The sequence below is a fragment of the Bufo bufo genome, chromosome 5, assembly GCF_905171765.1.
Source record: "Bufo bufo chromosome 5, aBufBuf1.1, whole genome shotgun sequence".
Taxonomy (NCBI): domain Eukaryota; kingdom Metazoa; phylum Chordata; class Amphibia; order Anura; family Bufonidae; genus Bufo; species Bufo bufo.
Genome location: NC_053393.1, coordinates 247,737,921 through 247,750,029, shown reverse-complemented (window position 1 = coordinate 247,750,029; position 12,109 = coordinate 247,737,921).

Here is a 12,109-nt window from a genome sequence, read left to right as displayed (position 1 = left end):
TTTGACAAATTACGCCAATTATATTGCTTACCTTCCTCCCAATTTCTCTCCTATATGAGAATAGAACACTTCCTTAGCAATTTCCTTCTCTCACCGCCTAGATCACACACAGAAGTGATGAGGATTTTCAAGGCACCTTCTTTATTTAGGTATCATACCACTCATCACTTATACAATATATTAAATGATAAAGCTAATTTTAGTAAATCTCCTCCCATATTGAAATGGGAAAAAGAACTAAAGTTATCTTTCTCCGAGGAGAAATGGGCTGCGGCTATCCTTTTTTTTTTGGATCTACGTTTAAATGTGTTACACATTATGAAGCCGGGATAAAAACCCTCCTAAGGTGGTACTACACGCCTCATCGTCTAAGCATCATCTACCCTGGTACCTCGGCTTGTTGCTGGCGTGAATGTGGTAACACCGGTTCTCTCCTACACATTTTTTGGGCTTGTTCAAAACTGACTCCCTTTTGGAGCACGACATTTGATCTAATAGCTCATACCACAGGTATACGATTACCTCCTTCTCCGACGTTAGCTCTTTTGTTTCTCAATATAGAAGATCTACCGTTTGATAATAGACGTATAATAGGACATATCCTGCTTAGTGCCAAATTGGTCATCACTAGACACTGGAAAGCAGTAACTCCACCAGTTATCTCTGAAGTAATCCAAACTATAAACACTACATGTAGACTTGAGAGTCTACTCCCAGACTCAATGTTAAACCAGACTGTAAAGATAAAAACCTGGTCCCCCCGGAAGTTGAGCTCCCATTACTCACCTTGAATCATATATTAGCTACTGGATTGGCTGCCGCATTGCTCAGGAGACCTTAAATGTTATAATTATTAATTTTATTTTGTATTTTCTTGCTAAAGTGAAGCACTCAAAACTTAGTTCTTCTGTCAATTGTTCTCAAATTCAGTGACAATTTTACTACTTGTATTGTTCCTGACTTTCTGTCATCACTATGAGGCAAATGGAGGGTTTGTGCCTCACCCTCAACTGTATTGTTTCACTATGTTATTGGTGTTATACCAATTGTTCTTTATATAATAATTCTTTGCATAATATACAATGTCTGTATACATACGCTATGCAAAACCAATAAAAACGATAAATCATAAAATGGCCAGAGATTTTCCTGCCCTGCCGCAAGACGTCCTGGACCCCAGGGTATTTGGCAATGAATCGCTGAACGACAAGTGTCATGCACGGCACATGTGTCATTGTGCCCTGTTTCAGCGCGCTCAGCAGATGGGCACCGTTGTCACACACCACTTTACCAACTGTCAAATTGAGAGGGGTTAGCCACAGATCGGCCTGTGACTGGAAAGCTGAAAGGAGTGCAGGACCGGTGTGGGTCTTGGCTTCCAGGCACAACAGACACAGCACAGCATGGCAACGTCTCACCTGGCATGTCGAATAGGTTCTGGGGAGCTTGGGGGGTGCAGCAGAAGAGACGGTAGCAGCGAAAAAGGAGGAGTCAGCCGAGGAGGAGAGGGAGGATGGAGTAGGAGGAGGAGAAGAAGAGGCAGGCATGCATGCAATCCATGGCGGCACTGGCGTACCCAGGGGGGCCGGGGGGGCGGTCTTCCCCGGGTGTCGGCTCTCACGGGGGTGCCAGCAGGCTCAGAAGCAATGAGCGCTTCCATCAATACAGATGGAAGCGCTCATTGCTGAAGCGCTGACACCCACATACTGCGGCGGGGAAGGGAGCAGAGCGCATAGTTCCCTGCCCCGCCGCCGATCACCGCCATAGGCTTCAGGCCTAGTAGGCCTTAAGCCTATGCGGTAGTGAAATCCCGGTGCAGGCGCGCCTGATGAGGTCATCGCGCGCGCCTGTCCCGGGACTCAGCAGCACAGTGTAGGGACTCTGCGAGCAAGCACAGTTAAGTATTTAGCTTTTAGTTTTTTTTTTATTTAGTTTTTTTCTTTTATGGAGGACTTGAGGGGGCCGGGTACACACAGGAGGACGTGTGGGGGGCAAATTATTATGAGAGGGATTACTATGTGGGGGGAAAATTACTATATGGGCAATGTGTGGGGGGCAGTGTGGGGGACACTACTGTGTGGGGGACACTACTGTGTGGGGGACACTACTGTATGGGGGCACTGTGGGGGACACTACTGTATGGGGGCAGTGTGGAGGACACTACTGTATGGGGGCAGTGTGGGGGGTCACTACTGTATGGGGACAGTGTAGGGGACACTACTATGTGGGAGGCAGTGTGGGGGACACTACTGTGTGGGTGCAGTGTGGGGGACACTACTGTGTGGGGGCAGTGTGGGGGACACTACTAAATGGGGGGCAGTGTGGGGAACACTAATGTGTGGGGGGCAGTGTGGGGGACACTACTGTGGGGGGGCAGTGTGGGGGACACTACTGTGGGGGGGCAGTGTGGGGGACACTACTGTGGGGGGGGGCAGTGTGGGGGACACTACTGTGTGGGGGAAATTACTATGTGGGGGCAGTGTGGGGGAAATTACTGTGTGGGGGGCAGCATGGGGGCCTTTCTATTGGGGAGGCACTGTAGGGGCCATTCTATTATTTCTGGGGACACTATATAGGGATTATTACCTGGAGCACAATATAGGGTGTTATTATTACTGAGGGCACTCTAGGGGACATTATAACTGCTGTAGACATAGGAACATTTGGGGTAATTTATCAAACTGGTGAAAAGTAGAACTGGCTTAGTTGCTTATAGCAGCCAATCAGATTCCACCTTTCATATTTGACAGCTCTTTTGGAAATCCAGTTCTACTTTACACCAGTTTGATAAATGACCCCAATTATGTCTATTAGGGTCACTATTTCTTCAGCAGTATAGTACCTGGGACATTGAGGAGCACAACGGGCACAATATTGGGAGTGGCACAGGATGACACTGTTGGGACACCAGGATTGGGAGGTTGATGAAAAAATTGAGAAATCTAACGTGTCTGTGTTACAAACTCTGTAGAAACGAGATGCGGCTGAAAGAATTTCTCATGGCGGTCTAACGGAGGAGAAGAGGAAAGAGAAGGTCTACATGACAGGAGATGTACCTGGATGTAAGAGGTATGTGGTCAAGTATTGGGGGAGGGGGGTGCCAGAGAAATTACCTGCCCCGTGTGCCACTGGGCATGCCACTGCATGGCGGTAACACCAAATCTACACGGGTGCCATGGGTTGCATGCTTGACGGCCGTCAGAAGGTTCACCCAGTGGGCAGTAAAAGTTATGTACCTTCCCTGCCAGTGTTTGCTAGACCACGTGTCTGTCGTCAGATGTATCTTGGGTTATCCGGCGTCATCAGCTCTTTTCGCTCGAACATTTGGGGCAAGGAAGCCTGCCTTTTGCCAGATGAACACATCGACGGCTTGGTGGAAGGTGGAGTGGAGGACAACTGGGAGGAGAGAGGAGAAGGAGAAGAGGCAGGAGTGTGGCTTTGTGGGTTCTGACGGTGTTGCTCCCACTGGGCTCGGTGATGGGAGGCCAGGTGCCTTCTTAAGGCAGTCGTCCCTAGGTGAGTGTTAGGCTTACCGCGACTTATGTGTTGACAGCACAGGCTGCAGATGGCAACACTATTGTCAGCAGCAGACACGTTTAAAAAAGCCCACAATGCAGAGCCATGTGCCGGCGTCCTGGGAGCGCCAGATGTGACCGTGCATGGTGGATGGCTCTTTCCAGATACATTAGCAGTCTGCTTTTTGCCTCCTGTGCACTGTAAGTGCTGCCTGCTTCTCCTCCTTCTCCTCCCTATCTGCTGCTACGTCTCTCCCTCTGAATTCCCCTCCTCTTTCTCTCTTGTGGGCACCCACGTGACGTCCATCGACACGTCATCATTGGATTCGTCACCTTCACCACCACTTACATTAGAGATCTCAGAGTAGGCAGCAACAGCGGGGACCACCCTCCTTGGGCTGATCTGGGTTCTGTCGTCAGATTGCTGGGTGGCGACCGTTGATACCTCCTCCTCCTGATCCGATGCCAATAATGGCTGCGCATTGGTAAGGTCTTTTAATGGATGGGAAAATTTCCTCTGACTCGAGCGGATGGGATATGGTAGTGGTGGTGGTGTCTTTGGGGGTGCACACAGCAGAGAGTGAAGAGGGTGCAGATAGAGAGGAGGAGGAGGGTGCAGAAGTGGAAGGCTGAGCGAGCCACTCAACCAAGTCTGGTGCGTCCTTTGACGTAATCGCACGCACCTTCTGCAACTTCCCACTTAGGCTGCAGCCTGGTGCACCTGCCTGACCCCTGCCAACCCTGCGGAATGGCCTAACTCTTCCTCTGCCCTTCATTTTCAAAATGACCCTGTGACAAAAGTCCCTATTGAAGAGCAGTATTTGTGGAAGAAGGTATATCACACCCCTGACTCAATCAGTTTTTTGGGGGGGCAACTGGTATATCACACCAGTAGAAATTATTGGTTCCAATAGTGTTTTTACTCTGTGTAGATGCGGTAATGCAGCAAAACCGCAGACAAATACTGCACTACCTAAATGCACTATATAGAAAGTATATTATTGGCATATAACAACCCTTCTTCAATCAGTTTTTTGGAGGGGCAACTGGTAAATCACACTAATACAAATTATTTATTCCAATAGCGTGTAGATGCGGTAATGCAGCAAAACCGTAGAGAAATGCTGCACTACCTAAATGCACTATATAGAAAGTATATTATTGGTATATAACACCTCTGCCTCAATCAGTTTTTTGGGGGGGCAACTGGTGTATCACACCAGTAGAAATTATTTGTTCCAATAGCGTTTTTCACTCTGTATAGATGCGGTAATGCAGAAAAACCGCAGAAAAATGCTGCACTACCTAAATGAACTATATAGAAAGTATATTATTGCCATATAACACTCCTGCTTCAATCAGTTTTTTGGGGGGGCAACTGGTAAATCACACCAGTAGAAATTATTTCTTTAAATACTGTTTTTCACTCTGTGTAGATTCGGTAACGCAGCAAAACTGCAGACAAATGCTGCACTACCTAAATGCACTATATAGAAAGTATATTGTTGGTATATAACACCCCTGCCTCAATCAGTTTTTTGGGGGGGCAACTGGTAAATCACACCAGTAGAAATTATTTGTTCCAATAGCGTTTGGCACTCTGTGTGGCTGCAGTATTGCTGCAGAACTGCACACAACTGCTGCACAATACAATTGCACTATAATATACTTTCTATGTTAGAGAGTATATTATAAGTATATTACACCCCTCAGTATGTCACACCTATCGATAGCACACCTATACCAGTCCTTAAATTGACTTTTGTGCCCTATTAGCTAGCGATTTGTGTCCCTAACAGTCTGTCCCTGCTCCACACAGCAACCTCTCCCTACACTGGCAAAAGACTGAATGTAAAATGGCAGCCAGATCAGGTTTATTTATAAGGTAGGGGGTATGTCCATGTGGGGAAACGTCTCAATTGGCTGTCCTGTACCACCTGATGGATGTGTCATGGGTCAAAGTTCTTCACAATGTAAAAGAATATGGTGGGCGCGAATATTGCCATATGTTCGCCCGTTCAGTGAACAGCGAACAAGCAAAGTTCGCCGCAAAACGACCGCCGGCCGAACCACAAGGCCATCTCTACTTGGAGTGTGTTACAAGTGTTGTGCTTCGTCAAATCATATGGCAAAAGACTGTAAAGCTAACATCAGGTGTGCAGAATGCAGCAGTGACAAGCATGTTACACCAATGCATCCTACTTTGCCTCCAGACAACGCACCATCTCAAGCTGCAACCAACGCCGTCGCACTTCATGGAGGGGAGCCACCAGCTCAACTGTCTCCTCTTTCTGTATGGAAATATGTGGCAAGGAGACTGGTTCCAAGTGCTGTGCAAAGGTGTGTTTGGTCAACGTCTACCCAGAAGGGAAATCTGAAAAGGCCACCAGAATGTACTCCATTATAGATGAACAAAGCAATAGGTCTCTGGCGAAAGCTAAATTCTTTAAGATCTATGGCATAACGAGAGAAGCAACACCATACACCATAAACACTTGTTGTGGTCGTGTAGAGACTTATGGTAGTGGATACCTTATCTCCTCCATTAAAGGGAATGTTCATATACTATTGCCTACTCCAGAAGCTGCATACCATCATTCCCACTTGAAACATCTAGCTAGTAAGATTCCTATTATGGGCATGAATGCTGACGTCCTACTCTTGCTCGGGAGAGACATTCTGGGAGTCCACAAGGTGCGGCAACAATGCAACGGTCCTAACAACGCCCCATATGCAGAGACTCGACTTAGGCTGGGTGATTGTGGGTGATTTGTTTATAGATAAGAGCCACAAACCATCTCAAGTGAACTCCTTCAAAACTTTTGTGCTCAAAAATAGTCACACAACTCACTTTAAGCCATGTGTTCATCATTATGAGGTAAAGGAAAAGCTTTCTAACCTCCTTAAGGCACCAGAAATCATTCCTACCCTTCATGACAACTTAGGAAGATCAGTGTTTTGTACTACTGTAGTGTACGGGAACTGTAATACCCGTCACTACCAAAGTGTCACTTGGTGTGCTGTCGTCCCTCCTAATTATGGAGAAGTTGTTATATGTCAGTTTTATAAGATGTCATGTCATGCAATGCTATGTGTTTCCCTGTTACTATGACACTTGCATGTACAGGCTTGCTAGGGGTGTCATTCCAGCTTCTAGTCACTAGAGGGAGCTAGAGAGCCCTAGTCTATATAAGGCCCAGTCAGGGAAGTGAAAGGCAGACTGAGTCTAGTGTCTGTAATCTACAGTTGGAGATTAGACAATGTCTGAGACAAGTCCAGGCCTGAAGCCTGCTGTCCAGGAGAAGATTCCCTCCTGAATTCCCTATGCAGAAACAGGAATATCTTAGCTAAAGAGTCTGAGAAAGCTGAGAGGGACCGAGGCAAAGATCAGGAAAGCAAGAGGTACTAAGAATAACAGAGGAGGTACTTTGATAAAGCTACAGCCAAGGATATAAAGCCAGAACTAGGTTATTGGGCCTTGGTGAAGATATGCTATATTCCAGGATCAGACAGAATTAGAGTGCAAGCTCCTGTACTGCAAGTCCTGTGTTCAACACTCTGTAATCACCTTGCTAAAACTGTAATTGCCTGCATCAACCGTATTGCAAGATCGACTGTATGCAAAGGAACTGTGATTCCATTAATGTCCCTGTATTGATGATGACTACTAAAGTTGGAGTTTGGTTTTAATACCACGTGTTCCTCAATTTATTCCTGCTATCCGCAAACGGCGTGCCACCGTCTAATTGGCACTGGCGTCACGAACAGTTATATACCATCACCTGCCCTTGCAGAGAGTCAGCCGTACCAGGTTAGTGTATTTTGCGCTACATCACCCAGAAACACCTACTGCACACAACTTGAGTACGCTGCACCTCTCTTTTGGCGTCACGAACAGGATTCGCACGCTTTCCAGTGCAAGAAGCGTGAACTTTGTGCCTTATACAGTTGCCCTGTGACCAAAGTGACAATTTGCCTGTTTATTGAAAGTGGACTTTGTGGACTGAAAATCATACCCAAAGTGTACTCAAAACCTCTAAAAAGCGCTGTGCAGTATTGCGCTATCCAGAGGAAGAAAATCGCCACATTGGAGTGTGGTTTTGTGGACTTTTTACATTCCTGCTTGCTGTCAGTGAATAGACAGCGTTTCTTGCAAAGATGGCTGCTGGGCTTGCTGAATTTATTGCTGCGTCACCTTCATCCCGAAAAGGCGGGAAAAATTGGCGCCTTTCTGAGGAAAAAGCGGGAAGGAGGTCAAGGTCAGGCGCCACGGCTTATCTGGATATTTGCATGTCTGCCAGCATGGACACCGCCTTCCATATACTGGAATACCTGGGGGGCGGCCTCCCAGTGCAGTGGGAGGAGCTGGCTACTCTAATCGACGCGACCCTATCGCTCTCCTCAGAAGGATCGAGCATGTTGGATAGTGAGCAGAGTGTTACTGCAGCGTCCGCACCTGAAATTGCAAAGATGACTGATATCGGTGTAGAGCCAGAAGAGGCTCCACCGGCCTACTCTCCAGGACCGGAGCAACCCGCCTGCCGCCCAAGGGAGAAAGAACCCGAGCCCTGCTATGGCTCGTGGAGGGACTTTTTCCAACCATCTTTCAAATGGTCCTCCCTGATGGCGGAGATCCGAGAGGCCGCTATAAAGCGGAATACAAAGACCAAAATCATCTATGAGGAACTAACTAAGACAATACATGAGAAGCATACGCACACCCAACCCCGCCTGGAAAGGAGAAAGGGAGTGGTGCTGTCATTTGACAAATCCCGTGGCTACGGGTTTATCCAGGACTATCTAACTGGCAGAGACCTCTATCTGAATCGAAGGTCTGTCAAAAGAGACTACCTCCCTTCGTACCAGCACAGCCTCCGCGAGGGAGAGGAAGTGGAGTACACCCCTGCCGAGAGCCTGCGAGGCCCTTATGCGACTGCTGTGACCCGTCCCAAGCGAGCACCTGAGGACTGGGAGGCAGAAGAAGGAGAAGACTACTCTGGCTTCGAGCGGGAACCTGAACGCTCTCCAGAGCCGGCCCATCACGCGTTCCAAGAGCGGAGCTCCTTCATTGGGCCTAATGTCTTCTGGCAGCCAACCGTGTTGGAGAAATGGGTGAGCCCCTATCCTTCCCCCGAGCTGCCTCATCGGGAGAGGACCATATCAGAGCTGGAACAGTTAAAAGGACTTAGGGCTACCTTTAAGAACATCCGGATGGGTCGGAGACCAGACGCATCGCCTGAACCTGCAGAGGCCGAGTCCGCGCCATCGGTGACTGTGCCTGCGCCGGCGGCGCCAGCAGAGGACAGCGACTCCGACACAGAGAGCATCGGTGAGCAGATCGTCCGGCTGGAGGAGAAGTTGCAGGAGTTACGCAAGATACACACCGCCAGGATCCGGACACCGCCAAGGAAGGATGAGGTAGAGATTCCAGTTGGGCGACCCATGATGGAGTACGAGGTCGTACTCAGCTTAAAGCAGTGGGGTATGTAGTGTACGGGAACTGTAATACCCGTCACTACCAAAGTGTCACTTGGTGTGCTGTCGTCCCTCCTAATTATGGAGAAGTTGTTATATGTCAGTTTTATAAGATGTCATGTCATGCAATGCTATGTGTTTCCCTGTTACTATGACACTTGCATGTACAGGCTTGCTAGGGGTGTCATTCCAGCTTCTAGTCACTAGAGGGAGCTAGAGAGCCCTAGTCTATATAAGGCCCAGTCAGGGAAGTGAAAGGCAGACTGAGTCTAGTGTCTGTAATCTACAGTTGGAGATTAGACAATGTCTGAGACAAGTCCAGGCCTGAAGCCTGCTGTCCAGGAGAAGATTCCCTCCTGAATTCCCTATGCAGAAACAGGAATATCTTAGCTAAAGAGTCTGAGAAAGCTGAGAGGGACCGAGGCAAAGATCAGGAAAGCAAGAGGTACTAAGAATAACAGAGGAGGTACTTTGATAAAGCTACAGCCAAGGATATAAAGCCAGAACTAGGTTATTGGGCCTTGGTGAAGATATGCTATATTCCAGGATCAGACAGAATTAGAGTGCAAGCTCCTGTACTGCAAGTCCTGTGTTCAACACTCTGTAATCACCTTGCTAAAACTGTAATTGCCTGCATCAACCGTATTGCAAGATCGACTGTATGCAAAGGAACTGTGATTCCATTAATGTCCCTGTATTGATGATGACTACTAAAGTTGGAGTTTGGTTTTAATACCACGTGTTCCTCAATTTATTCCTGCTATCCGCAAACGGCGTGCCACCATCTAAATGGCACTGGCGTCACGAACAGTTATATACCATCACCTGCCCTTGCAGAGAGTCAGCCGTACCAGGTTAGTGTATATTGCACTACATCACCCAGAAACACCTACTGCACACAACTTGAGTACGCTGCACTACACCAGAGGACAACAGATTAGCCATAGATGACTTAGAGTTTATTAAAATAATAGACAATGGATTTTTCAAAGATGCATCTAACCACTGAGTTGCACCTTTACCTTTTCGTGCTGTAAGAGACAGACTTCCAGACAACCGGGAACAGGCACTATCCAGATTCATCTCCTTGCAATGTACGTTAAAAAACAAGCCTGAAATGAAAAATCTTTTTGTGGCCTTCATGGAAAAGATATTTCAGAATGACCATGCATAGCCGGCTCCACCTTTGCAAGAGCATGAAGAATGATAGTACCTTCCCTCCTTTGGAGTATATCACCCACGGAAACAAAACCAATAAGGGTGGTATTCGACTCAACTGCCAAACATAATGAACGAGGTCCTTCTTACCGGTCCAAACCTGATCAATAATCTGGTAGGAGTACTTATGAAATTCAGAAATAAGTCAGTTGCCATTACTGCAGACATTGAACAAATGTTCCATTGCTTTATCGTACGGCAAGACCAAAGAAATTATCTCAGGTTATTTGGCAGAGAAACAATGACACGAGCAAGGAAATGGTTGAATACCGCATGAAGGTGCATGTGTTCTGTCCTTCGCCTGTTGTTGCTACATATGGCCTACGTAGTGCTGCCTCTGATGGTGAGTCAGAGTTTGGGAAAGATGTGTGAAACTTCGTTGAAAGAGACTGCTACGTGGACAACTCACTGAAAATCCTTTCCCACAGAGGAGGAAGCCATAGATCTACTCAAAAGAACAACAGGATATGATGTCACCAAAAGGAAGGAGTAGACAGTACATTCAAGAAACCTATAACAAGAATGGTAGGAAAATAAATAAGCAGGCACACTCTAATTTGGGTCAATATATTAATTTATTTATATATATGGTCGATGTAGGGTATTTTAAAATGGTATAAAATCAGGCAAAGGTGGGGTAAAATTTTTTCTTTTAGATAGGTAGAAAAAAATGAATGTCATTCAATGGTAACCAGCTGGTATTGCAAGTATTGATGTAATAACATATAAGAATGATAAAAAATAAAAAAGATGAAAAAAGATGAGAAATTGTAAAAATAGTATAAAAGTGCGCTGATAATGCGCTGAAAAAATTGTCCTTTTATAAAAAAATGTCTTTTCATAAAATAGTCTCAAGAATAATGCGTTTATATTCCTATATAGGATAATATGCTTTTGTGTTGATTGGTATCATATAAAACAGGATAAAATAATAGGGTCCATCATTACAGACATTCCACTAATCACATTCACCAAAGCCCCAAATTTAGGCCTAAAAATTGCCCCCACCATCAAACAAACCACAAGACAGTCCACAACAATTCAAGAATGGGCAGACATTACAGGCTTCTTTAGATGTGGAAAATGTAAGAACTGTCGGACCACATCCTTTCCGAAAAAAACAACATGCGTCATATCCAAAACAAACTCCCACAAACAAGAAATTAAAGAATTTTTAACATGCAGCTCGACAGAAGTCATATACGCCCTAGAATGCCCATGTCAAAAACTATATATTGGCCGTACAAAAAGAACACTCCAAAAACGAGTATCCGAACATATTGCAAACATAAGAAAAGGCAACGACAAACACACAGTATCAAACCATTTCAGTATAACCCATAACAAAGATCCAAGTGGACTCAAATATATGGCACTTGAAAAGGTAAAAAAAGATTGGAGGGGGGGAAATTTCATACACAAAATGTCAAGAATAGAATCCAGGAGGATCTTCGAATTCAACTCTGTGTTGCCAAAAGGATTGAACGCAGAGATGGAGATTTTCGGTTTCCTCTAACGGGGGGTTGCCGCCCGCCGACGGGCAACCGGAGAGGCTTCTATTACTTCCTCCGGTTGCTCCTTGGCGGACGGCCGCCCCTTACTACCTCACTACTCATTCTTGATGTTGTTACATATTTGATGCTCACCCTCCTGTAGATGCACAGGGATGATAAATCCAGAATAATCGCTGGGTCTTTATACTACGGACCAGCGACATATTGGGTACACCCGTCTGTGCACTTACAACTAGGATCCATCAGTAACATCATGGGAAAATATATCAAATACCCACAACAACATGATATACACAGATAAACCAATATAATATCTACACCTACATAACCAGGACCCCTATATACTACATACTGGATTTTACACAAGTAGCACCCTCTTTTGTTATA